This window comes from Muntiacus reevesi, chromosome 1 (genome assembly GCF_963930625.1).
Source record: "Muntiacus reevesi chromosome 1, mMunRee1.1, whole genome shotgun sequence".
NCBI classification, from domain to species: domain Eukaryota; kingdom Metazoa; phylum Chordata; class Mammalia; order Artiodactyla; family Cervidae; genus Muntiacus; species Muntiacus reevesi.
Window position 1 is genome coordinate 129557403 of NC_089249.1, and position 17485 is coordinate 129574887.

Genomic DNA, 17485 nt, shown 5'->3' on the forward strand with positions numbered 1-17485 from the left:
TTTCCTTCCTTAGAATGCGCCTAATGCTTTCCTTGTACCCCCTCTAATGGTATCATATTCTGTCTTGTTTTCTATGACTTGTGGTCTTTTCTTATTTCTTTCCCTGCTCACCACTTTGTTAGCCTGTTGAAGAAAGAGGCTGTGTTTCACTAAGCCCTCTATTCCCTGCAGTGCTCCTTTCAATGCAGAGCACATAATGGGCGATCAATATGTAGTTACTGAATTTAACAGAATTCTAGTTTCATCCATTCAGAATGTTTCTCTTTTCCCTTTTATTTTGTTCTAATCTTTCACAAAAATCTCACTTCTTGAATGAAATGCTCTTGACTGCTCTAGTCCTCGATGAAACTTACTTTCTCAGAATTCTTGCAACACTTCAGGCTAGTACCATACAATTTAGTACTTTATTATTTTACACAGTCTATTCATTGCTTGTGTATTATAATACAAGACCTGATATATAAAGATTATCAAGAAATGTTTGTTGAATGAATTAATATGTCAATCTTGCCCACCAACTGTGAGGTCTCCAAGACAGGAAGCATCCTTATATATCTTCTGTATGCCCTCGGAGCTCTCAATGTATAACAGGTGCTTCATGAATACTTGCTGACTGACTGGCTCTTGGATTTCTGTTCCAAGTCTGTCCTCTCCTTCCTGTTGTTCTGCCCTCAGCCTGTGATTACACTGAAGAGGCTTTGGAGCCCTCAGGTCTAATTTCCCCGTTGAGTACAGGCTGAGTCAGATTGCTGACACACAGGCCTCTTTTTTCTAGACCCTTTTGAAATTCTGTCCTTAATTCAGGCCTTTTTATAGAGGAAGGGAGCAGGAATCCTTTGGTTGGGGGAGAAGAGTCAGGGGGTTGAGAATTGCAAAATATAAACCTTTGGCCAGAAATGATTTTACAGAACTTGTTACTGGGTGTACCCAGTACATGTGGGGGAAAAGGCCATTCTGTGTCTACTTTGTATTGTTTAAAGGCAAGGGTATGACAAAACCCACTACAATATTGTAAAGTAATTAGCCTCCAACTAATAAAAATTAGAAAAAAATAAAGGCAAGGGTAATATATGACAATTCATGTTACAACAGTGAATGACTAGGGCATTTCTTCAGATGGTATCAAGTCTGCCAGTAGATCTAAAAAATAATGATAAAAAGCAATAAAAATAACATTTGTATAGTAAAATATAATAATGATTTTTGCATAACATATAGCCAACATGGCAGAGACCCGTGGTGACTGGTATTCCAGTTTCTCAAAGGAAAGCTTCGTGTACTGAGAGGAAAGGGAGAGCTAAGATAAGCAGACATTTCTGTTACTCTGTGTCCCTCACAAGTACACAGCTATACTTGGAAATGGCAGATGGTAGAGTGCATTTTTTGCAGAGTGGAAGGGCTTCATGTTTTGCTCTCTTGGCTGTGATCTATGATGTTGCTGCTCAGAACAGTGAGAGATATGTACACAGTGTGCCTAAGAATGTGGTACTTAACAGCTCTTCCCAGACTTGCTTCTAGCTGGAGAGAGGGAAAATGATTGACAGCTGTATCCAAGGTATAACTGATGTTTCACTGGACCAAAGAATGAGTTCAACACTGCACTAAGCAGTGGACTGGCTAATATGTGAATTTTTCTTTATTCATATTTTATGTATATTTATTTGCCATTTCATTGGCTTACATGCTTAGAAAGTTCTTTATTTTAAATGCAGGTACTCCAAGGCCATATGATCCACATTTCAGAGGACCCGTTGTCAACAGGTAAGCAGTTCTTTTCTCTGGAATGCATATGTTAACAAACACAGAAAGCTATTTTTTAACATCATTTTCCGGTCAACAGAGAATTGTGTCTACTATGAGAAGGAAATGACTTATTTTTAGTGTAAATGTCCCCTTATTAATACAGGGTAAGTACAGGGAATAAATCTTCCCAGGAGTCATGAATATCCTCTCCTATTCAGCAAACTAACTGCATCAATTTATTAGACTGAAGAATTTGTGTTTCTTGAAAAGAGAAGCAAAAAACTGCTTTACAAGATTTAACCAGTTTGTAGAGAAGCAGACACATTCCAGTAGTTGTTTTATGCACCTGTTTACTCTGTGATTCACCACTGTAAATGCAGAGTTGCTATGCCAACTTCTTCCACACAGGGTATTTGTGCCACTCAGCCTCCCAAAGCAGAGAGCTTTCTCAGAGTCATCCATTCACCAATGCCATATGTACGCTTTAGGTTATTTTAAACTGCTCTAGGGAAATATCTGTTTGTCTCAAATGGTGTTTCTCCTGCAAGGTGGCATGGCATTTAAAAATTATCCAATAATTCACAGGCTTCTTTTATTATTATTTTCTACCCTCTATTCTCAGGTTTCCTGCTAATCAAAAAGGGAACTTGCAGGGTAGAATGGCTAAAAATGAAAAGGAGATTATGCTGTGGGTAGTTTTTTTTTTTTTTCTTTCTTAGCATTGACTTTGATTTCCGGCAGTTGCATGTCATAATAAACTGTGATGTGAAATAATGATCAGCGTCCTTATTTGCACTTGCCAGCATGTATATTAGCATTACTGTTATGTCTCTGTAATATCCTAGCTTTAAACAATTGTGTATCTAATTTATTCTAATTCTATAAGAAGCCAAGTCATTTGTTTGAGTCACTCATTCAAAGACGTACGTATGCCCTCTTTAGAGTAAGCCTGAAATCTCTCTCATTCTCTCCATGGTAACACCATGAATACATTTTATTGACCAGTGTACAAACAGCCTCATTTGATATGAAGGTTACTTTTATTGTACTTGCATTCATTTTATAGTAACTAATTTGTATGAATGGCATCTAGTTTATTGACCTCAAGGGACCTCTAGATATAATCCAGATTCAACAGTAGAAACAAAAACAATGATAATAAGGGAGCTATCAAATTTACACAGATGAAATACAGATTAGAGTTAATGCCTTTTCTAGCCATAGAGAAGAAAGCAGAGCTTGGTCTGACTGGCTGTGGGTGTGGGGAAGGAGGTTAAAATCTGTCTTCAGTTATTTAGAATGTACTGGTAGAACCAGGTAGTCCAGGTAAAGTCTAAAGCACTGTGATGATCACTGTGAGGAAAGTAATCTATTTTTACTAAAGGCCTTTTGTGATGTCTTAGCACCAAAAAGCCTTCAAAGGTGAAATAATCATTGTGTATACCTCCCCCTCCCCGTAATTCTCTTTTTTTTTCCTCTAATTCTTTAGTCTAAGAATGGAGAGAAGTATTGTAAAACCATGGGGGCTTAACTATAGAAAGACACAGTTTGCTCATTGGTAACTTTTTAGATACAGAGGTTTATAATGCATTTTCTGGGAAAATAGTTGAGGTGTTTCAAGAGCAAGTGAGAAACCCCACCTTCTTCACATTACCTCTGCATCAAGGCCAGCTTAAATAACATGTTACTTACATAATGTCAGTTTCTTTTTGAGAGATCCCAAGTCTTATCAGATATTCCAGCAGACCTTCACAGCACTGTCTGCTCACCATTCACCATGCTCTGTATACTTCTTCAGTTCACAAGAACATCATTTTGTGCCCAGTGATCACCCAACTGTAGTTGTTTGCAAGAGAAGTGAAGGAATGATGGTAATTCCATAGAAGATATTAGCTTAGTTTCTCATGTGTCCCCACCTACTTAAATAAGAGGGACTTCCTGGCTGACTCAGCGATAAAGAATCCACCTGCCAAGAGAAGAGTTTGATCCTGGGTCAAGAAGATCCCCCGGAGAAGGAAATGGCAACCCACTCTAGTATTCTTGCCTGGGAAATCCCATGGACAGAAGGAGCCTGGCGGGCTACAGTCCAAGGGGTCACCAAGAGTCAAACACGACTTAGTGACTAAACAACATTAACTAAGATAAGAGTTGGGCGTATATGGAAGCTAATGTCCCATAATGTTGACAACAAACAACAATTCTTGAAGAAATATTTATTTGGCTGCATTGATTGTGTTGCAGCACGCAGGCTTAGTTGCTTTGCAGTGTGTGGGATCTTAGTTCCCCAACCAGGTATCAAACCTGAGTCCCTATATTAGAGGGCAGATTCTTAACCACTAGACCTCCAGGGAAGTTCCACAAACAGTGTTTTTGATAGTCCCGTTTGGAAAGGTAGTTAACCAGTGCCTGTGCTTTGTCCCCTATAGTCAATGGAATTTTAGCACTGGAGTGAGGTTCTGAGATTTTTGTAAAAGTTTAAGGGATGTTTAGCAGTATTCTTGGCAGTACATTAGAGGGCAAAAATGAATGCACATAGAAAACAGAAATAAATCTCTTTTACAAGCTGCTACATGAGAAATTTCTCTTACAATTTTACAACTAAGAAAAATTTTCATTTAATGGAAAGTTGGTATACTTTCTTCTGTTATATAAAGAGAGCTGTAAGCTACTGTTTCTCCTTTTGTCCTGACTTGTAGAAAGCCCACTGATAATTTAATTTCAGTGCCAGCAACTACATTAGCCTTTGAGTCGAGCATTTCTTTTCAGGATTTTGAATTTCTATTTTAATAATGCTGTTGCATCCAGTTTTAAGTCATTTCACTAAGTCAGAATATTCATTCTTGAAAGAAGTAGCTTATAGGCAGGCAGGTAAATAGAAATGAAAACCTTGAATGCTCCATAATTGATTTTTTCCCTTCTCTATATACAAAGGAGATGAAAGACCTATGACTCATACTAATCAAATTGATAGGTTTCACAATGCTGAAAATAACCATTGTTATAAATGGTACAAATCTGTCTGGAATGTAATAAGATGTGCTTATTTTTACCTGAGGCACTGGGAAAAGGTTAAATTCACTATCATGAAGGGATTTAAGGAGAGACTGAAGGGCATTTATTATGAATGTTGTGAAGGGGATTCATTCATATAAAGGAGTTGCACTAATTGACCTCTGATTTCTTTCCAACCTTGAAACTCTATGACTCTGTGATTCAATATTTTTTATTATTGTAATTAGCATACAATATTATATTAGTTTCAGGTATACAACATAGTGATTTAATATTTTTATTCATTATGCTAGTTACCATCTGTCACCATGGAAAATTGTTAAAATATTATTGACTCTATTCCCTATGTATATATTATATTCCTGTGACTTATTTACAACTGGAGGTTTGTACCTTGTTAATTCCCTTCACCGTTTCTCTCTCCTCCCATGTCTCTCCCCTCTGGCAACTACCAGTTTGTTCTCTGTATTTATGAATCTGTTTCTGTTTTGTTTGTTCTTTTATTTTGTTTCTTAGATTCCACATATAAATGTAATCATATTGTATTTGTTTTTCTCTAACTTATTTCACTTAGCATAGCACCTTCTATGTCTATAATACTGTCACAAATGGTGAGATTCACTTTTTTATGGCTGAGTAATATTCCATTACACACATACACTATACCACACCATACCACATCTTCTTTATCCATTCATATAATGATGGATACTTAGGTTGATTCCATATCTTGAATATTGTAAATAGTACTGCAATGAACATAGGCTGCATATATCTTTTTGAACTAGTGTTTTCGTTTTTCTCAGATAAATACCTTGAAGTGGAATTGCTGAATCATATGGTACTTCTGTTTTTAGTTTTGTTTTTACATTTACTTCTTTGTTAATTTTTACTTTTGGCTGTGCTGGATCTTTGCTGCACACACACAGGCTTTCCCTAGCTTCAGCCTGAGGGGGCTGTCCTCTAGCTGCGCTGTGCAGGCTACTCATTACGGTGGCGTCTCTTGCTGTGGATCATGGGCTTTAGTAGTTGTGGCACATGGGCTCAGTAGTTGCAGCTTGCGGGCTCTAGAGTACTGGCTCCGTAGTTGTGGCACATGGGCTTAGTTGCCCCATGACATGTGGGATCTTTCGAGACCAGGGATTTAACCCATGTCCCCTCCATTAGCAGTTGAATACTTAACCACTGGGCCATCAGGGAAGCCCTATTTTTAGTTCTTAAAGAAACCTCCATACTATTTTCCAAAGTGCCTGTACTGATTTATATTTCCACTGATAGTTCACCAGGTTTCCCTTTTCTCATACATCCTTGCCAGTTTTTATTGTTTCCTGTCTTTTTGACAAAGCCATCCTGACAGGTGTAAGGTGATATCTCATTGTAGTTTTGATTTGCATTTTCCTGATGACTAATGATGTTGTGTATGTTTTCAGGTGCTTGTTGACCATCTGATTTTTTTGAGAAAATGTCCATTCAGGTCTTCTACTGATTTTTAAGTCAGGTTGTTTATTTTTTGATATTGAATAGTATGAGTTATTTATATATTTTGGATATCACATATATTGTTTGCAAATATCTTCTCCAATTTAGTAGGTGGCATTTTCATTTTGTTGGTGGTTTTCTTCATTGTGCAAAAACTCTTTACTTTGAACTAGTTGTATTACTTTTGCTTTTGTAGCCATGGGATATTTGGAGACATTGCTAAGACCAGCATCAAAGAGGTTACTGCTTATGTTTTCTTCTAGGAGTTTTATGTTTTCACATCTTTCATTTAAATTTTTAATCCATTTGAGTTTACTTTGTTTATGGTGTGAGGAAGTTGTCTAGTTGGATTCTTTTGCAATTAGTTATCTGGTTTTTCCAACACTATTTATTGAAGAGACTGTTTCTTTCCATTGTACATTCTTGCTTCCTTTATTGTAGGTTAATTGACCATATTAGAGTGGGTTTACTTCTGAGCTGTCTATTCTATTCCATTTATCTGTGTTTCAGCTTTTGTGCCAATATCATGCTGTTCTAGTGACTATAGCTTTGTAGTATAGTTTGAAATCAGGGACTGTAATACCTCCAACTTGGTTATTTCTCAAGATTGTTTTGGCTCTTTGGGGTCTTTTGTGATTCCATACAAATTTTAGAATTATTTTTTCTGGTTCTTTAAAAAATGCTATAGGTATTTCAAAACGGATTGCACTGAATCTATGGATTGCTTTGGGTAATATGGACATTTCAGCAATATTAATTCTTACAATCTATGAGCATAGAGTGTCTTTCCATTTATTTGTGTTATCTTCAATTTCTTTTATCAATGTCTTATAGTTCTCAGAGTAAAGATATTTTGCTTCCTATGTTAAATTTATTCCTAGGTATTTTATTTGTTGATGCAACATTGGGTGGATTGTTTTCTTCATTTCTAATATTTCATTCTTAGTATGCAGAAAAGCAACAAATTTCTGTCTATTAAACTTCTATCCTGCAACTTTACTGAACTCTTTAATTAGTTTTGATAGTGTTTTGGTGGAGTCTTAGTGTGTTCTATATGTAGTCATGTTATCTACAGATAGTGATAGTTTCATTGCTTCCCTTCTAATTTGAATGCCCTCTTCCCCTCTTTTAAAGTTTATTTATTTTAAATTGGAAGATAATTGCTTTATAATATTGTGTTGGTTTCTGTCATACATCAACAAAGATCAACCATAGGTGTATATATGTCCCCTCCCTCTTGAACCTCCCTCTCACCTCACACCCCATCCTACCCCTCTAGGTTGTTTTTTATTCCTTTTTCTTGTCTGGCTAGACTCCCCAATGCCATGTTGAATGAAAGTTGTGAATTGGGCATGCTTATCTTGATCTTAGAAGAAAATCTTCCATGCTTTTACTGTTAAGCATAAAGTCGGATGTGGATTTGTCATATGTATCTTCTATTATGTTGAGGTATGTTCCCTCTAGCCACACTTTGTTAAGAGTGTTTGTCATAAATGGATGTTGAATTTTGTCATTTTTTTCTTTCTTTATTAAGATGATCATATGACTTTCATCATTTATTTTGTTAATGTAGTGTCACATTGATTGCAGCTACTTAACCATCCTTCAATTCCTGGAATAAATTCTACTTTAATGCATTGTTGCATTCTGTTTGCTAAATTTTTTTGAGACTTTCTGCTTCTGTGCTCATCAGGGATATTTGTCTGTAATTTTCTCTGTGTTTGTGTGTCTGTCTGATTTTGGTTCAGGGTAACGCTGGATTCATAGAATAAATTCAAAAGTATTCCCTTTTCTTCAATATTCTGGAATAGTTTAAGAAAAATAGATAACTCTTCTTCAAATGTTTTGTAGAATTCCCCCGTGAAGCCATCTAGTACTGTGACCTTTGTTTGTTGAGAGTTACTTTTTAAATTACTGATTCAATATCATTATTAGTGATTGGTCTGTTCAAATTTTCTATTTATTCTGAAGATAGAGTCTTGGAAGTCTTGGAAGATTTTATGTTTCTAGGAATGTGTCTCTTTCTTCTAGGTTATCCGCTTAGATGGCATCTGGCAACTGTTTATAGGGCTTCCCTGGTGGCTCAGACAGTAAAGAATCTGCCTGTTCATAGTATTTTCCTATTGATTTTCTGTATGGATGATCTATTGGTGTAAGTAGAACTGTTATTGTATTCTTGTGTCTTTCTTTATATCTGTTTATATTTTGCTTTACATATTCAGGTGCTCCTTTGTTGGGTGTATAAATGTTATTATATGTTGTTGTTTTGACCCCTTTATCATTATTTAATGCCCATTTTGTTTCTAGTTAAAGTCTTTTATAAAAGTCTATTTCGTCTGATATGGGTATTACTCCCCCAACTTTCTTTTTCTTTCCATTTGCATGGAATATCTTTTTGTATCCCTTCACTTTCACCCTCTTTATGTCTTTAGAGCTGAGTTGAGTCCCCTGTAGCAACATATTAGATGAGTCTTTTTCTTAATGCATTAAGTTACCCTATATCTTTTGACTGGAGAATTTAATTCATTTGCATTTAAAGTAATTATTGGTAGGTATATATTAATTGCCGTTTTGTTAATTGTTTTCTGGTTGTTTTTGTAGTTCTTCTCTGTTCTCATCTTCTTCTCTTGGTTACTTCCCTATGGTTTTATGTATTCTTTTAGTGTTTTGTTTGGATTCCTTTCTCTTTATTGTTGTGTATCATTAAGTTTCTTGTTTAACCATGAGGTTTGTATACACCGACCTGAATACATGGTCATCTATTTTAAGCTGATATTCTTAAGTTTGATGCCATCTAAAAGCATTGCATTTTTACCTCCCCTCACATTTTATGTTTTTGACATCATATTTTAAATCTTTTAATTTTGAGTATCTTTTGGGCTGCTCATTGTGGTTGATTGCACTGCTTTTGCCTTTTAAAGCTAGCTTTTCAAGCAACTGATCTCATACCGTTTCTATATATTTGCCTTTACCAGTGAGGTTCTTTTTTCATATATTTAAACATTTCTATTGTGACCTTTTCCACTTAAAGGAAATCCTTTAGCATTTCTTGTAAGTTTGGTTTGGTGGTGATGAACTTTATTTTAGCTTGACTGGGAAACTCTTTATTTCTCTAATTCCGAATTCTGTAACTTTGCCGGATAGAGTGTTTTGAACTGTAATTATTTTTTCTTTCAGCACTTTACATATATCCTGCCATTCTCTTCTGATCTGTTAAGTGTCTGCTTACAAATCAGCTAATAGAAAAGAGAGTAAAAAAGTTGGCTTAAGGCTCAACATTCAGAAAACTAAGATCATGGCATCTGGTCCCATCACTTCATGTGAAATAGATGGAGAAACAGTGGAAACAGTGTCAGATTTTATTTTTTTGGGTTCTATAATCACTGCAGATGGTGATTGCAGCCATGAAATTGAAGGAGAGTTATGACCAAACTAGACAGCATATTAAAAAGCAGAGACATTACTTTGCCAACAAAGGTCCCTCTAATCAAGGCTATGGTTTTTCCAGTGGTCATGTATGGATGTGAGAGTTGGACTGTGAAGAAAACTGAGCGCCGAAGAATTGATGCTTTTGAATTGTGGTGTTGGAGAAGACTCTTGAGAGTCCCTTGGACTGCAAGGAGATCCAACCAGTCCATCCTAAAGGAGATCAGTCCTGGGTGTTCATTGGAAGGACTGATGCTGAAGCTGAAACTCCAGTCCTTTGGCCACCTCATGCCAAGAGTTGACTCATTTGAAAAGACCCTGATGCTGGAAGGGATTGCGGGCAGGTGGAGAAGGGGATGACAGAGGATGAGATGGCTGGATGGCATCACTGACTCGATGGGCATGAGTTTGAGTAAACTCTGGGAGTTGGTGATGGACAGGGAGGCCTGGCGTGCTGTGATTCATGGGGTCGCAAAGAGTCGGACACGACTGAGCGACTAAACTGAACTGAACTGAACTGAATAGCCTTATGGAATTTTCCTTGTATGGAATTGCTTGTTTTTCTCTTGCTGTCTTTGAGACTCTATCTTTTGCTTCCTGAATTATGATATATCTTGGTGTGAATCATTTTGGGTTCATCTTGTTTAGGACTCTCTAGGTTTCCTATACCTGACTGTCTCTTTCTTTCCCTAGAGTAGGGAAGTTTTTAGCCATTATGTTTTCAAACATATATTCTTCCCCTTTCTCTCTCTTATTTTTCTTGAACCTCTATAATGCAAATGTTAGCATGGTAGATGTTTCTCTAGAAGTCCCTTAAATTCCCTTTATTTAAAGAAAAAATCTTTCTTCTCTTTGCTTTTCTGATAGGATGGTTTCTGCTATTCTCTCTTCCACGTAGCTGATCTTCTCTTTTGTATTAGCTAATCTGCTATTGATTCCCTTTTTCAGTTATTGTATTCATCAGCTCTGATTGGTTCTGTCTTATACTTTCTAAGTCATCATCGAAAATCTCACTGTATTTCTCCATTTCTCTTCTAAGTATACTGAGCATCCTTATGACCATTTCTTTGTATTCTATGTCAGATAAAATATTTACCTCTGTTTCATTAGGATTTTCCCTAGTGTTTTATTTTGTTCTTTCACTGAGAAAATATTTCTCTGTTTCTTCATTTCGTTTGACTCTTGGCATTTGTTTCTATGAATTATGCAAAATAGCCACCTCTCCTCCTCTGAAGGAGTGGCCTTGTATGGGACTGTCTACTATGTAGACTGTTTGCACCTGCTAGCTTTGGCAGGCTCACTGGAGCTGGAGCAGGTGTGAGGTGGGTGAAATCTCAAGGTACATTGTGCCAAGTCTGCCTTGGCAGGTTGGCAGGAGTTAGGGTGGGCATGAGTTGAAGGCAATCCTGAAGCTGCCTTGGTGGAACAGCTAGAATAGGAGTAGGCTCTGGCTGGGAGCAGTCCCTGGGTATGCCATGTTGAGGCTATCTTGGTAGGATGGCGGGAGGTGGGTGGCTGTGGGCCATGGAGAGTTCTGGAGGTGATTCAAACAGTGGCCCTTGCCAGTTCCTCTCATATTAGAGAGAGTTCCAGTAGTTCTCTGCCAGTGTAGCAGGAGCTCTAAGGTTAGTAAATGGATTTCTTTCCATATAATCTAGGTGCCCTTTAAAGTAGTGTGTTTGTTGTTTTTATTTTATATTTTTACTGTGTCTCAGGGTGGAGGAATCTGCACTCAGATCCCTCAATAATATCTGCCCTTGTTGTAGGTCGTGTGGTCAAGGGTGAGATTTCTGTGTATAGTGTTTCTCTGTCTTTCCTACCAATTTCTATGTGGTCCTTCTATTTGTAGAGCTGTTCAATCAACCCTCAGGATGAGTTGCTTTGTATATAGGTGCACATTGGGTGTGTTCATGGGGGGAGATGAGTTCAGGACCTCTCTACTATATTGTCTTAGACCTCTTCCTGTCTTTATGATTCAACTTTTAATGCCAAAGCAGAGAAGGAAGAGTTCAGCTTCTGGGCTTTGTGATATATACATATAGCTCTGCTGATGCTCAACAAAACTTTTGTGATTTCTAAAGTGCCATTATTAGGTAGACAACTTCAATTATCGTGATAGCACAGTGCCCTCTCCTAAGTTTATGCAGTCCTCATGTACTTTTATTCTTTCTGAAGTAATCGGCATGTGTCTTGTCACTGTTGTTGTGGTTAAGTTGCTAAGTAGTGTCCAGCTTCTTTTGTGACGCCCTGGACTGTAGCCCACCAGGCTCCTCTGTCCATGGAATTTCTTAGGAACGAATACTGGAGTGGGTAGCCATTTCCTTCTTCAGGGGATCTTCCCAACCCAGGGATCGAACCTGTGTCTCCCGCGTTGGTAGGCAGATTCTTTACCACTGAGCCACTTGGGAAGCCCTCTTGTCACTGTAGAGGAACTTAAATGTCCTGAAGTGGAGTCCATCATCAAGGAAAAATGTGAGGAAAAGTTTATTGAAAAAAGCACACAAAGGTCAGTAAAAAATGTAGGTCCCAAGTTGTAAAAATGTCAGAGTTTCAGAATCATTTTGATTTATAAAACAGTTTGAAATAAAAACTCTATGTCTTATCACTCCTTTGAAGACTTTCAAGTAGTCTCAAGATGTGGAAGGAAATAAAAACAAATAGTTTCCCTGAATGGCTAATTCTTCAGAATGCAAATGTGAATTGAAGATGTGCTTTGACTTGGCATTTATTTGCCTCATTTTGATTGGAGCAAATGGTCTAATGTGATCAGTTATTTATCATTGTGACTCTAATCCACAGGAAGTTGTGGACTAATAGACATCTTTAAAATTCATGGCCTATCCCTTGTATTTCTCAATAAGTGAATTTGTTCTTTATTAATGTTTTTGCACTTTAAAGAGTCACCACCTACAAATTATTCCTAATAATGAAAATAATCAATCTAAAAGATAATATTAAACCTTGAAATCACTTTTAAATCAAAGGATTTAAAGAAAAGTATTCGTTAACTGTGTGCTTGTTATGTGTCAGGCAATGTACTGGGTGCTAGAAATACAAAGATGAACTGAGCAAAGTTCCTGTTCAACAGAGCTTGCAATCTAGTAGGAGAAGAAGATGATAAAAGGATAAATGTAATGAGTGCAATAACAGAGTTACCGACCCAGGCATGGGAAATGAAGAGTGTCTAGTGTGCTAGGAGTAGGGCGAGGTGAATCTGGAAAAACCTAAGAGGAGAGGTGACCCTTGAGCTGGTTCTTAAAGATATTCCAAGAAAAGTTGGCAGCACACCTCAGCATATAGAAACCTGAGAAAAACTGCCCTGAAAATTGTTTAGTGTATACCCAGTGTATGAAGTATCAGGATGAGGTGGAGAGAAATGATGCTGAAGAGGTAATAATGAGCAAAATCAACAAGCACTTATTCAATGTATCAGTGTGTTTGGTATTTCATTTTATAGACTCAGAAAAGACATTGAAGAATTTTAAGAAATTGACAATGAAATTTGTATTTTTAGAAGCTTTTGTTTAGGAAGCACTAGGAGAACACTGCTGTGTGCAAGATCTATATCCAGAACCAGGGACACAAATCTCCTAGAAATGCTCCTAAACTCTACAGTTTGTTCTTATTCTGTTGCCTATGTTTGTGTCATAGAGTGAGGGGAGAAGAGTGTTGTAATCAAAGCAAAGACTGCAATGTAGAAACATGTAAGTGGTGGTGACAGCTGGAGTCTAAACACTCCTATGATGGTATCTGGGTGCCCTGTGAGAAAAAGGGGGAGGATGCCACTGGGATCATCTTCCTCTTCCATGCCACTGTTGTTCCCTTCTCCTTTACCCTCAGTACCAGACAGTGTTTCTAACTCTTCCCTGCCCTCAATGTCTTACATCACTTCCCAGGAGATGACGTGTATTCTCCAGTGACTTGCTAGCTGGTCAGGTCCTCAGCGTGAATATTTTCTACAGCACCTGGAAAATTGCAGCTGCTGCTGGAGAGTCTAGGGCAAACTGACCACCTTGTATCTTTGAATGCCACCTGCATCTTTGGGATCAGTGGTTTGGAGGCTGGGCTGAGCAGGATGCAATGAATGTCTCAGGCAGCTGGAGGTCAGTGAGCCAGACTTCGTGGCAGAATTTTACCAAGCAGTGGCTGCTACAGCTGGTAAGAACAATAGGCATTAAAAATCAAAGAAGATAGTCAGAGCTAGTGGAGTCATGGCCACAACTTTACTGAGAGAACTTTGGATGTATCACTTAAAGATATGGGAATGGTGTCCATCTGAGCAAATCCAGATCAGCAGTCTGCCTCCTAGCTTACTTCTTTCCAAGAAATGTCAAACCATCAAAAATTTCAAGACTTCTTTTGCAACTATAACCAAAAGGAATCTACACATTATAACTCAAGTCTACTATTGGCCCATGGGATATCAGGGAGTACAAGGTCATGACCTTACTAAAGGTCATGTTTTTATAATTTAGCTGGATTGGGATGGTTGATTTCACTGTCATTACCAAACGTTGGCATAATTATGTGACATCCCCATTACCAACTTTCCTAGTGATGATTTAGTAAAATTATGGAAAAATAAGGAGACAGAGATGTTTGTTCCTCTACACTGATGTTTGTTTGAATCCAACAATACTTTTTCTAAAGTATATGTGAAATCTTTGGAACTGGTAGCAGATGCTCCTATCTTATAAGTGTTCTCTACGACAATTGAAGGGTTTATTTTTTATGTTAAAATAAAGAATGAATTTCGGGAAAGAAAGAATACTGCAGTGTAGTAAGGTAAACACTATGTAGATGTTCAGGTTGCAGTGGAAGCTCTGAGGAGAGAGTAAATCATGTGGAAGGGAGTGGCACTGCTTGCCTGATATGGCCATTCCTGAAGGGGACTGAAGGATGTATAAGAGTTTTTCTTTGTGTAGGAAAGGGCAAGGAGTAACCCAGAGATGTGTGTGGAGGAAGAGACTTTGCTTGACTCATGTTAGAGTATTACAAGTATTTACAGTAGTAGGAGGGAGAGTATGGTTGGGAGATAAATTTACTTAGGTTGCAAGAACCCAGATACTGAAGAGCATTGTATATTTGAAGGCATGGACTTTGACCTTTATTCTAAAGGACGTGAAATGAATGGCAAGCGTCTGCTCTTTTTTTAAAATTTTATTTTATATTGGAGTATAGTTGATTAACAATGCTGTGTTAGTTTCAGGTCAGGGGAGTTGCGTGGTTAGATTTGCTTCACTTGTCTCTATTTGTCATTTCTTGCTTTCTCCCCTTTGTCACATTCTCTCCAGTACAATTTTATTTACAGCTCTCCTCAAACTGATTTTGAAAAGGTCACCAATGACTGCCATCATGCCAAGTATAGTGGGCAACATCTTTTATTTTAATTTCCCAACAGCATTTGACAAAGGTGACTACTCTTGCCACTCTCATTTTTATTTTTTGAAGTATAGTTGATTTATAGTGTTGTGGCAATCTCTGCTGTGACTCAGTTATACATATATAAATACATTTTAAAAATATTTTTTCCATTATGGTTTATCATAGGATATTGAGTATAATTTCCTGTGCTATACATTAGAACTTTATTGTTTATTCATTCTAAATATAATAGTTTGTATCTACCAACCCCAAACTCTCCATTCATCCTCTCCTCTCCCAACACAACTTTGGCAACCACAAGTGTGTTCCCTATGTCTATGAATCTGTTTCTATTTTGCAGGTAGGTTTACTTGTACCATGTTTTAGAATCCACATATAAGTGATATCATATGGTATTTCTTTCTCTTTCTGACTTACTACACTTAGTATGATAATCTCTAGTTGAATCTATGTTGCTGCAATACTTCATTCTTTTTTATGGCTAAGTAGTATTCTGTTATCTATGTACCACATCTTCTTTGTCCATTCATCTGTTGATGGACATTTACATTGTTTTCATGTTTGGCTATCGTGAACAGTGCTGCTATGAAGATAGGGGTACATATATCTTTTTGAATTATAGTTTTTCCAGGTATGTTCTCAGGAGCAGGATTGCTAGATCATATGGTTATTCTATTTTTAGTTTTCTGAGGAACTTCCATACTAACTGCATGGATGATAAGTTGCTTCAGTCATGTCCAACTCTTTGGGACCCCATGGACTGTTTATAGCCTGCCAGCTTCCTCTGTTCATGGAATTCTCTAGGCCAGAATGTTGGAGTGGGTCACCATGGCCTCCTCCAGGAGATCTTCCCGACCCAGGGATCCAATCTACATCTCTTATGTCTTCTTCATTGCAGGAAGGTTCTTTACCTCTAGTGCCACCAGGGAAGCCCCCATATGGCTATACCAACTTGTATTCCCACCAACAATGTAGGAGCGTTCCTTTTTCTCCACACCCTCTCCAGCATTTGTTATTTGTAGACTTTTTAATGATAACCATCCTGACTGGTGTGACCACTCTTTCCTTTTTGAAATAGTCTTTTCTCTTGGTTTCCTTGACATCATATTCGCCTGATGCTTCTTGCACCTCATTGCTACTTCCTTTTTAGTCTCCTTTTCTGTGTCCTCAACCCTTGCTTGATCTCCACATATGAGAGTGCCTTGGTCCTCATCCTTCATTTTTCTCTAGTCTACTTTTACACTAGGTCAATGACTTTAAATATTATTTACATGTCAGTGACTCCCGAGCTTTATATCTCTAGCAATGAATCGTCCGTTGACCTCCATATTTCTTTATTCAACTGTCTATTTGACTTCTGTATTTGAATTCATGGTACTTAATCAAACTTAATTTGGCCAAACAAAACTCTTGTTTCATACTGGCACTTGAAAGCTCTAAAACCTCCTCCTTCAGTCTTTTCCATTTCAGAAAGTGACACCAGTATCCTCACCCTGTTACTCAAGTTACAGGTTCTTGGCTTCTGCTTCCCACCCTCCCCCCATTTCTCAGCAAGTCTTATTGGCTTTAGCTCCAAAATATGTCCCCAAAATACCTACTTCTTTTTTTACAGTCAGCATCATCCACAGCACCGTATATCCTACTTATACTTTAGCACTAGACTCTAGAATGATCTATTTTCTTTCCTTATTTTTCTATAATCCATTCTGCATAAGAAAACCTTAAGTGAGCTTTCAAATCATGAATTAATCATAACTCTTCTCCTTAATACATTTTCAATAGCTTTCCATACTATGTAAATTAAACTCAAACTCATGTCCTACAGGAGTGCCCTCTGTATGAGTCACTTATATCATCCTGTACCACTCTTCCTCCCTCTCATCCTCTTATTGTAGCCATGCTTACCTTCTTATTTCTTAAAGATTTTAAACTTGCAGCCATCCTGGGTGCACTGACTGAAATACTTTGAGCCCAGACCTTTGCATGAATAGCTACCTCTTGTCTTCCAGCTCTTAACTACCATTGCCCTAGAGCCCTTCATGACAACCCAGTCTTCTAGTCACTATTGACAACACCATTTAATTGTACTTTCTTTATAGTATTCATCACTCTTGAAAATTTCTTTATTCATTTTTTCTCACAATTAATATTCTGTCTAAAAGATCAGGTTTGTGAGCAGCAAGAACCTTGAATGTTTTGTTCATCAGTTATTCCCTATGGTTAGAAAAGTCCCTGACATATAATATGTGTCTGGTGAATGACTAAATGAACTATTATCCTAGTTTCCAAGCCAGGGATATCCTGGAGAGAAGAGAAACTAGTTGAAACAAAAGCAGGATACCATTTAGATGAATTTTCAGCTATCTAGCTGAAAAATGATTAAAACCTAGACAGAGGCAGTGGCTCTGGAAAATTAGAAATCTAAGAGGTAATAAGAAGG

At 37.5% G+C, this 17485-nt stretch overlaps 1 pseudogene; it reads left to right on the forward strand.

The window, feature by feature from the left end:
- The first annotated feature begins 13439 nt into the window (after window positions 1-13439).
- Window positions 13440-13838, forward strand: LOC136148302 (uncharacterized protein C14orf119 homolog; annotated as a pseudogene).
- Window positions 13839-17485: the final 3647 nt, after the last annotated feature.